We start from the raw sequence: 12,006 nt of genomic DNA on the forward strand, positions 1-12,006 counted from the left end.
AGCACCACACTTAACACACATCTGTAAAATAACTGACTGGCTCTGACAGGGGCAGTATTTAGTAGTATGTGAACACCCTAGATTCACCAACGCTGCTGAAACACAGAAGAAAAAAAAATGCTGTATTTTACAGTCTATGCAAAGTGAAAGAGATTTCCTTAGAGGGATTATCCTGTTTATAACTTTGATGACCTATCCTTAGGATAGGACATCAATATTAGATCCACGGGAGTCCAACACCCCAGGTCACCGATACCGAGTCAGCATGGTTTGCTTCTCATCTGCCATACAAACTGTAATGGCATGTGTAGGTACTGCAACGTTGCTCCATTGAAATCCCATGTGGCAGCACTACAATACCTACACTTGCCGCTACATTTTTTTATGGCAAGTGAGCAACGTGGCTCACGGTATGTAAACCGAACTGTGCTGTCTCAGTACCAGTGACTTGTGGCGGTCCTGGGTGTCTGATCCTCAAAGATCTAATATTGATGGCCTATCCTAAAGAAACGCCATCAATGTTTAGAGCTGGATAACCCCTTTAAGGTTATATACACGCAGCTATGTGCTTTAACAGCTCGCACACTAAGCCATTATTTTGTTATGGCCCCATAAACGCACCCATGTATTATCATGTGTCCGTGTAATAGGCTATGAGTCTGGGGCAAAACAGGTCCTAATACTAATCTATGTTGAAACCCTGGTTTACAATATGAAATAGGCCCATGGAGAGTAAGTTTTCATCCATGCTCTGTCCATGCCATTTTCCCATGGACCCATAGATGCACACGTTATGGTGCATGCAGTCTTAATCTCATCCATGCGATGATGGAAATGGAGCGCTTTCAAAGACACACACATTTTTGAAAACCACAGCATATTTATTTTACCTGTGGGCATGCTGTGTTTTTTCCCCATATACTCATATTGGGGAAGCAAAAATGAAAAACGCAATAGAAAAAGTAAGTGTTTTTACTGTCCTTTTTCCTGCTGAGTTTCCACAGTTTTTTTTTCTGCAAAATTTTTTATCTGTAGATGCATTCTGTTATGTGTGACCTCATTTGTATATACAATAGATTGTGCATTGGGGTACAAAAATTATGTTATGCTTAAAGGGGCTCTATCAGCAAAATTATGCTGTATGAGCCCCATATATGCGTGAATAGCCTTTAAAAAGGCTATTCAGGCACCGCTAATGTTATTTTAAACTTCCCCCCTCGTTTTAAAATAAAACCATAAAAACATATATGTAAATCATACCTTAGCGTGCACGCTGGGCGGTGATGCACGATCTGACGTCATCTTCTGGCCTACCTCTTCTTTCTTCTTCTTTCGGCGACACCCTCCAGTCCTGGCTCTTCCCCGGCTTCATCGTCTTATTCTTCCGGCGGGTCAAATACGATTGGTTCAAATCCGGTGCGTGCGCAGAAGCCCTCCCTCCGGAGCTACTGCGCACGCTCCGACGCCATTTTTCTCAATGGCAGTGCCCATGCGCCAGATTTGAACCAATCGGGTTTGAACCACCAGAAGAAGACGATGAAGCCGGGGAAGAGACAGGACCAAGAGGGCGTTGCCGAAAGAAGAAAAAAGAAGAGGTAGGTGTGAAGGATCTCGCCTAGCCACCTCCACTTTTACCCAGCCTCTGGCCTACCTGGCCTTGCCACGGGCAAATCTTCGATCACCTTCTTACCTTTACCATCCGCTCTCACCCTGAGAGAGAGACCGGGTCTTATAGGATAATATGAGACGAGCTTTCTAAAGTTTTATATTTATTAACCCAAGAGGGTCGATACTAGACAACCAACATACATAGAGATATATGCCAGCGGATACAAGCTTATATGGTTACAGAAAGGTATGTTCTAGTGCAGTAAGATAAAAAGAATAAAAGATTAGAAGCAGAATTATAATACCCAGTTGGGTCTCCGGAGTTCACCTCATGAAATCCAGGGCATGGTCCTTTAGAGTCCACAAGTAATCCTTAGGTGGTAAGGGTTTGACTACGCCATTAACAGAATAGTCCAGGGTGCATGGTATCTCCATAGGCTATCGGGACCTTAGTCCAAGGGATTAGCTTCCACAACATCACAGCACTTCGTGACACATCCCAGCAGTCCAGGAAGAACAACAAGACCCTGGGTCTTCTCATGTGTGACAATATATCTCCACTCAGCCCCCTCCCACAATGAGGTCAGCAAGGTGGGCAGCTCTTCCACTCACCTTGTACTAGTATGACCATATACGGTCATAACTCTTTGAAAGTCTCCTATGGAGTCAGCTTGTCTGCTAAAAAGTGATAGCAAGGCTCTCAGTCCACTGATCCCAGACATCCCCTGCTAAGAGTAACGAAGTTAGCACAATCATGACAATGCTGTGCCCAGGTTGAGACAAAAAGATGAGCCAACTACCTCCAGGGAGGAATTAGGCTTGGGCAATTGGACACTATCTCTGGCATCTTGCTAATCAGGTCGAGTCAATTAACAGGGCAAAAGGTAAATATATTTGAGAAGGCAGTGAAAAAAAAAACATAACTTTGGGCCATTCATCACACCTCCCCCTTTTAGAGCGTGCTGGGAGGAAGGAGGGTCCTAAGATCACCTTCCTCACGCACCTCCATGTCCTCACACTGTCCAGGCAGGTCCTGGTACCTGAACCGCTCCCGGCTCACTGGTACCCTCCTCCCCACTAGTCTGAGTAGAGACTCTTCTAAGGCTCCCATTCTGAACTCTGCACCCCTGGCTACCCCAGGCTGCTTTGGGCCTTCCAGAGTCCTGGCATCTTGCAGCTCCACACTCACAACCCCAGGTTCTCAAGGTACCATTGTAGAGACTCCAACCTGGCAGTCTCCAAGGGCCCCTCCCACACTAACCACTAGCTGGGAGAGCGGGCCCCTGCACAACTGGCTACCTTTGGCCTGCTCCTGGCCCTCTCCAGAGTGCTGACATCCTGCAGATCCATACTCATAACCCCAGGTTCTGGAGGTACCATGGCAGAGACTCCATCCGGGCAATCTCTCAGAGTCTCTCCCATCCTAGTCTCGGTACTGAACCGCTACAGGTTCACGGATACCCTCCTCTCCCCAGTCTGAGCGAAGACCCTCAGCCACATTCATGTCCTGAGCTGGGCCCACCTGTCTACCTTCCCTGCACTAGAACATACAAAAATTTTGCAACACAAAGCACACAAAAAAGCGACTGCTTCAGAAATAAACTAAGTATGACTATGTCAAAGAAGGGACAGAATCAACGCAATAAATAAAATGACAATTTTTATTAAGTGATAATAAATATGAAAACATAAATTACACATAAACAACGGGGTAAATGCTTCACAAAAAGGCGGGTGGTGTGTGGTATTAAATAGTATATAGGTCTAGGGTGAAAAAAGTATGTATATGATAGTCATATAATAAGGGTTCACATGTTGTTGCAAGTGTGGCTCTTCCAAAGCAGATAAAAATATCCCATCAGTAAGAATGCACAACTGAGAGACATATGTGAAAATTGCATACATAGAAAAGGTGTAAAGCACCTACCACCCGTACCGCGCCCCGACGTGCGTTTCGCCCAACGGCTTCGTCCCCCTGACGAAGCCGTTGGGTGAAATGCGCGTCGGGGCGGGTTTCAACATAGACTAGGATTAGGACTAGAGATGAGCGAGTAGTACTCGATCGAGTAAGTATTCGATCGAATACTACGGTATTCGAAATACTCGTACTCGATCAAGTACCACTCGCTATTCGAATGGAAAAGTTCGATGCAGAACCAGCATTGATTGACCGAATGCTATACAGTCGGCCAATCAACGCTGGTTCTTCTCCTACCTTTAGAAGTCTTCTCCGTGCAGCTTCCCCACGGCATTTTCCGGCTCTGAATTCACTCTGCCAGGCATCAGGCCTGGGCAGAGCTGACTGTGCAAGCCCGCTTGTAGTGCGGACATGCGCAGTCGGCTCTGCCCAGGCCCGATGCCTGGCAAAATGAATTCAGAGCCGGAAGATGCCACGGGGACGCTGCACGGAGATGACTTCTCGGAGGATCCAGCCCGACCCTCACTCGTGGACTTGGTAAGTATAATTTGATCGAAAGTTGCCTACCCCTGAAACGAGCATTTTCCCCCCATAGACTATAATGGGGTTCGATATTCGATTCGAGTAGTCGAATATTGAGGGGCTACTCGAAACGAATATGGAATCTCGAACATTTTACTGTTCGCTCATCTCTAATTAGGACCTGTTTTGCCTCAGACTCATAGCCCCTTTAATTTTATGTTAAATTAAATTATGCTTCTTTGTACAGAAGTAAAAAGATAAAGCCATAGAGCTCCACTGACGAACAATGGCTCTGTATTTAAGACATTTCAAAGAGGTATATACTATAAAATATGACACATATTACACATACAGTAAATCTTCTGCAGTATGTCAGAGAATATTTTGATAACAGCGATTCTTAGGATATTATCAATCAATTCCATTCAATTCCTGAAATACCCTTCTTCAGAACTAAAAATACTCATTTGCAAAGCAAAAAGAACAATAAAAAACGGGAAAAAAATTAAGCTATTGCCCTGAAGTGCTATCTTATTTGCATATATGATAAATATCGCCCTGACGGCCTGTAAATAACAATAAAACTCAAATGTACCTGAACTGGCTTGCAGGATTATTATGAGATGCAGGAGACCATGAAAGAGGTGTTAATCTTTATTCTATTGCTTTACGTTACAGCTATATCAATGAATAAAACATAAATGTTATGTGTTGGCCTCATTGGAAGAGATACAGAACACTGCAGTGTGTGCCTGGAATACAGCAGTAAGAGCGGGGTTAAATTAATTATGATTTCTATAATTTCTCATTCTGAACATAACCAGCTCTATTCATTTTGGCTTGATATGTGGTGGATAAGTAATAGTGCCCTCAATCAACCTGGCACACAGCCTGGCTCTTGTGGAAGTCACAGGTCCTACAGTCATTAAAGCGAATATTGTGAACCTTTCGATGAAGATGATCTAGAGAAAATGAACTTGTACAATTTGCACTGATGTGGACATTACTTTCTGTCTACACAATAAGTGAATTGGTTTCACCTTGTCATTTCACAGCCTCAAGATTTTAATTGCATTTTCTTTCATTTGGTTTGAATATTTAAATATACACTGCTCATTTACATACAGTATATTCTAACACAAAATTAATCAGAACATGATGATACGTGGCTGCTAAGAAGATATTTCCATTCTAACATGGGCCACATATTAAAATGGCTTTCATTCAATAACCCTTATCTCTCCTTTTATCTATTAGGCTAAAGAATTTCTAAAGCGGTAAATGGCTCTCATAGATGCACAGTATTCCGAATCCTTGTGTGAATGGTCACTTAACTATTTTATCTGACCAGTTAAAAAGAATAGCTATTGTATCCTAAGGGAATAATCCAACTGTGGTTCAGTTTCTGAATTCCAAGTGCAGGCAGCCGCTCTATGGTAGCCCCATGGCCCATCTTCTACTGTCCACTTTTCATCCTATCCTATCCTATCCTATCCTTCCTATCTTATCCTATCCTACTAATCCTATCCTACTATTATAAATTTTGTTAGTCAATCACCCAAAAATGACTGAACGGATTTGAATGAAATTCGGCACATATATAGTCTGTAACCTCGATTAAAACATAGGCTACTTTTTATCCCAGTAAATGACATAGCTTCACGACTGTTATGAATTTATGTTCACATACTATATTACCTGCTCTTATCTCAGCTTCTGAGAAAGCCAGGGTTATTATCTCTCTGTGTAAACACACGCTAACCCTCAGTGGTTTGTGTACACACATTTGTATATTATCTGAACTGCTCCAGGCAGTGTAGGCACACTGACATGGACAAACAACTTTAATCCAAATTGGCAGTTTGTCAATTTTAAACATGCCGGGAAAAACAAAATCTAATTTGTCACAAACAACGACAGCTATGAAGGAAGCCAGAAGTCAACAGAGTTCTCTTCAAGTGGAGCTGAGGGATATAATTGACGCCAACACATGAATTATATGGCATTGCAGCGAGCTGCTGAGATGCTGGAACAATTACAGGCACGGTGGGAAGAACAACTTCAGTGCTAGGCCAACGGAGCAGGAGGATCATCAACAGCAATAACACGCTCATTATATGGCGTTTCAGCGAGCTGAGATGCCTCAACAATTACGGGCACAGCGCCAGAGTTCAGCGACAGGCCAGCTTGAGAGTTGCCAAAACGCAGGTGCAAGTGGATTATCAATGCCCACAACATGCTCATTATATGACTTCCCAGTGAGCTGCAGACATGCTGGAACAATCCCGGGCACAGTGCGAGGAACGCATTCAGCGACAAGCCAGCTTGACAGCTGTCGAAACGCCGGAGCAAGTGGATCATCAACACCAACACACTCATTATATGGTGTCCCAGCGAGCTGCTGAGATGCCGGAACAATCATAGGCACAGTGCGAGGAACAAGCTCAGGAGCAAGACAGCATGAGAGCTAACAAAACGCCGGAGCAGGCAAACCATCAATGGCCGCAGTTTGCTGAATATAGGTGGATCATCCACTCCAACAACCCGCAGACAAAGTCGCGGGCAGAAGTTAGTGCTATATATACTTGTGCCAAGGCTTCTTATGACGATATTGAAGTTAAGGCATCTTCAACTTTTTTCGGGCAATCATTCCAGACTTGTGCAGTGTGCGTTGCACGGTCATCTGTGATCTCACCATTACGATGCAATATAGTTACTGTAAGAACTTGATCACTTGGCTGGTGTGGGGGGCTAATAATATCTTATGAAAAATTATGTATAGAGGTAGAGGCAGCGATTATTCTATCTGTCCATCTCTCTCCCAGAGAGATGCAGTTTGGATCTTGCCAGACTGGTTATGCAAGACACTATGTACTGTGCTATCTTACAAAGAAACTAATTAAAATGGAGACAGTTCGGCAGGGACTACGGGCATTGTTAGGAAAGGATCAAAGACCAAAGACCCTTCCAAAGATAAAGGGACAAGAGAAGGGTAATTAAGCTAATTGTCTCCAACAAGGATGTCTATTGTCTTTAGAATACCATGAGATAGACATCTAGGATGTGTATTTGAGACATGTGCTGATGGCTGCCATTTTGATTGATACATGCGGCTACCATGAGGTCACTGACTCCATTTTAGAGTAAAACTAGCCTTCAGGGGGGTGTGACCTCTCTCCAGTTTCTTATCCAATAGATATGCATCAGGGCTATTGTTACAAACTTCTCCACCAATAGATGTATGCTAATTATACTAGCCAATCCTGTTCTGTCTATGCCATGTGATATATACTTTGTTCTAGCCACCATTAAACCAGAATCCATTTTGATACACGACCACCATGTGTCTCTGTTGATTCTCCAGGCCAAGATGGCGGAGGCCGATCTTGGCCTGTTAATTAATTTTCCTTTACAGACAGCATATCTCTGGGGTATTATGATTTCCCCCGACAGAAATTGTCGCCCAACGTGAGGGCGTTGATGATCGTTTGATGTGCAGCCGATAGTGTACTGATCCACTCACCAACCGATTTGGAGACGGGCCCGGAGGACTTCAGATGAATAAATCAGCGCTGAAAGAAAGGTAAGCGTTTGCTTTACCAAATAATTAATCTGAGTTCCTACGTGTCCCGGATCCTGTGTGTTGATAAGTGAGGTTAGTGCTGCATATAGTATAAAATCAACGCCATTTTTTATATAGCTCGGAAGAACCAAAAGAATATATATTGTCTGTAAAGGGGGTGGGAATGTTATACCTCATTCTTTGTATACTGTCCATGCTGTAATTTGATTGATACATCTGTTATAAAGTGTATAGGGAGGCATAGAAGGGAGAGTCAGTCTCCATCCTTAATACTGAGTGATTGAAAAGTCCTTGTTTAAACACTAAGGACTGAGTAGAATCCGCGCAAGTACGTGTAAAGATTCAGGGGTGTTCAGAATAGGTTTTGCCTTGAGCACAGATACCGGAAACTTGTACATTAGAGATTAGTTCAGTGAAAACAGAGTGACTGTTTGGGAGATCCCACTAAGAGAGGTCAGTATGTATGACCCTCGAGTAGTCAAGGGTGACCCTCTATTGTCTTAATTGCCCTAGAGGAGTGGGAAGCTCACAGCTGACTGGCCATCAGCTAGTATGGGGAAGGGACCCTCTGAGATATGGTACACCCCATATGAACTAATAGAAAGAGAGAGAGAGAGAGAGAAGTTGCCGCCCAAGTAAAAGAAAAAGGAAAAAAAATAAATAAATAAAAATCCTTAAGAGAGCAGGGGTTCCTAAGATAGGATTGTTTGATAGTAAATGTTGGGAACCAATGGAGATTAGATCATGCAGGACAGATACAGGAGCATAAGTTACAAAGAGGAATAAGCTCTGATTGAAGAACAGAATGGGGGGAGTGCAGAGTCAGCCAGTATGGAAATCCACCCAAAAGATAGTTTAAGGAAAGAGCAGTTAGAAATGGAGGTGAGAAACTGCTGATAAGATGTTGGATAGTTGGAAAAACAAATTAAGTAAGGATTGGTTACAGAAATAAGGTATTAAGTGTTTGTATATTTTCCTTAGTGTAAGGAAATGCATAGTGGACACACACTCAGTCCAGTTAAAAGATCAATGCGTTCTGCACATGGCATTGTGTTGTTAGTGCCATGTGAGTGATGATGAAGGTCAGGCCCCTCCCCCCAGTGTGACTCGTATATATCCACAGCAGAGGTATCATGGTATACAGGTTTGGTAGCAAGAAGGGGGGAGGGGAGACACGGCAGGTAGCTAAGATTTCAGCTATGAGTGATACAATGTAACATCATTGGTATAATGTATGGAGAATTATGAATATATGGTTTAATAATTTGTAACTGTATAATGTAAGCTGTTTTTAGAAATGCCAGTATTTGATTTTTAAACCTTGTGTAACAGTGGTAAAAACTTTGATTGGAATCTCATAAAGAAAAAATGTTAAAATTCTGGCAGTTGGCCCTTAAGGCAAAACCTCAAATATAGTTTAAAAGGTTCTGAACATCTGTGGTAATTAGAAGAGAGGGGTTTGCCATAGACATATTCAAAAACTGCACAAAGATATTAATATGTAATGTTGGTATCAGTATTGGCTGTTTAAATCATATTTAATGTCTTTAGAATTGGATTAATGGCATAAATTTTAGATAATCATTATTATGTTTATTTTTCAGTGATATACACATTGATAAGAAGTCGAAGCCAACTAATGACATGTTTGTTTATTTTTCCTCAATATTCAGCTGTGCAGGAATTATAACTAACCCTGTGATTATTTGTAGGAAAATAATTTATCATAATCTTTATGATTTTTTTTTTTTGTAACTCAAACTTTATTGAAATTTTTTTTTTTTTTTTTTTATACAATAAGAAAAGAAAAAACAATTACAAGGTACAGGGCGAACACCCGCCCTGCGAACAGAAAAAGCACACAGTGCGACACAAAATACAATCATAGAAGAAGAAAAAAAAAAAAAAAAATTAAAGACAAAGAAAACAACATAGAAAAAAGGGAAAAAGGAAAAAGGGGGGGGGAGGAGGAGGGAGGGGGTTAGTGGGACAGATGGGTGGGGGAGAGGACTAAATGTGGGGGGTGAAAGGGTAGGTAGGGGTGAGTGTGAGCAGTCAGGAAACCAGTGAGAGCGCTCGTCAGGTCATCCATACCACAGCCAGTTGGGAAGGGCTCGGGAGGAACCACTGGTCAAATACCTGAGACGAACAAGAGCATCAATCAGAGGAGGGGTCAGAACCCAGAAGCGTCCGGTACTCTGCAGACTGTTGAAACCTGAACCAGTAGAACCAGGTTTTGATGTACGCCTCAGTCGTGCCATGCAGGAAAGACGTGAGATTTTCCATGCGCATTATCTCGTTGACCTTCGAAATCCAGAGGGAGAGAGGAGGAGGATCCACTCGTTTCCAAAAAAGGGGGATACAAGTCCGGGCAGCAAGGATCAGGAATCTAAGTAGGGAGCGCTTAAAGACCTTTACAGAAGACTCACAATGATTAAGGAGGAACAGGGCAGGGCCCAAATGGTGAGAAGTTTCAGTAAGCTGGAGGGTTATCCGCTTGACCCCCTCCCAGAAGGACGAAAGGGCAGGACAGGACCAAAAAATGTGTAGCAGTGTGCCTTCCTCATCGCCACAGCGCCAACATAATGGGGAGACCTGAGGAAACATAGCATGGAGTCTCGTAGGAACCCTATACCATCGGGACAAGATTTTGTAGCTGGCCTCCTGGTGGCGAGAGCTGATGGAAGCAGTATGAGAAAGGCGAAAAATGCGCCTACGCTGCTCCTGAGAGAGGGAAAGGGACAAATCAGATTCCCATTTCAGCAAGAACTGCGGAACAAAATCCTCTGGAGGTTCAACCAGGATTCGGTAAGTGAGCGAGAGGGAGTGGCGAAGGGGGCCAGCACCAACACAAATCTTCTCCAAGGGGGTAGGTTCGACGCGGAACACTGCAGGAGCAGGGAGAGAATGTAAAAAGTGACGAAGTTGCATCCCCCGCCAAGCATCCAAAGGGGGCAGCTCAGGAGGGGCCTGGGAATTCAGAAGTGTAGTCCATCCCCCTGCGTCCTGGAAGTGACAGGCACGGAAAATCCCATGACGGCGCCAATTACGAAAAACTCGGTCAAACATTCCAGGTGGAAAGGCAGGATTGCCCAGCACTGGAAAAAAAGCGGAATCCTCAGGGAGGAGAGTGGAGCGAACAAGGCCTCTGGAACAAATCCGAAGCGTGGGACCAAGGGTAGGGTGAGAAAAGAGAGATGACAATGAGGAGGAGTCTAACCACGGGGCAACCTGCAAAGGGATCGGAGAGAATGCCTGTTCGATGTAGACCCAAGGTTTAGAAACAGCATGCCTACACCAGTCCACGACACGAGTCAGGTGAGTAGCCAAGTAATAGGACTTCAGGTCCGGAAGCGATAAACCACCGCAACTCTTGGGACGAAAGAGAAAAGCCTTGCTCACTCGGGCGGGTCTGCCCGACCAGATGAACTTCAATTGGACGGAAGTGAGGGATCTAAGAAAAGACAGAGGGATGTGAATGGGAAGCGCCTGCATCAAGTAGAGAAGACGAGGGAGAATGTTCATTTTAAAAATCGCGCATCTCCCGAACCAAGTAAAGGCTCCAGCGGACCATCGAGTACAATCAGCCCTGATAGACGCCAGAAGTGGGGGGAAGTTGCAACGAAAGAGATCTTTCGGCTCCGGAGTAAGATAAACCCCCAAATATTTGAGAGAAGTGGAGGCCCAATGAAAAGGGAAAGATTGACTCAAGGAGGTAGCCGCCGAAGAGGGAAGGGTCACATTAAGGGCTTCCGACTTCGAAAAGTTGATTTTAAAATTCGAAAGGGTCGAGTAAACCTGAAAGGCGAGCATCAGAGCCGGAAGAGAGACATGCGGGGAGGAGAGAAAAAACAGCAAGTCGTCTGCATAAGCCGCCACTTTGTATAAACGGGAAGAATGAGCAGCGCCTGAGATGTTCGGGTCGGCTCGAACCTGGCGGAGGAAGGGTTCAAGAGTCAGGATGAAAATGAGAGGCGAGAGGGGGCATCCTTGCCTAGTACCATTTCGGATAGGGAAGGATTGGGACAATAAACCGTTCACCCTGACCATCGCTGTAGGGAGAGAGTATAGAGCCATGATCCAACTCATCATGCGATTTCCAAGGCCAATATGTAACAGGGTCTCTTCCATGAACCGCCAGTTGACCCTGTCGAAGGCTTTCTCAGCGTCAGTTGAAAGAAGCATGAGAGGAGAGCCCGATTGTTTAGCTCCATACATGAGGTTGATAGTTTTGGTAGTATTATCTCGAGCCTCACGGCCGGGTAAAAATCCAGCTTGATCCGGGTGAACAATATTTCCTAACAAGGGCGATAAACGGGTCGCAAGGATCTTGGCTAAAATTTTTAGGTCAACATTAATTAGCGATATGGGGCGG

Source organism: Leptodactylus fuscus, chromosome 4 (assembly GCF_031893055.1).
Source record: "Leptodactylus fuscus isolate aLepFus1 chromosome 4, aLepFus1.hap2, whole genome shotgun sequence".
NCBI classification, from domain to species: Eukaryota; Metazoa; Chordata; class Amphibia; order Anura; family Leptodactylidae; genus Leptodactylus; species Leptodactylus fuscus.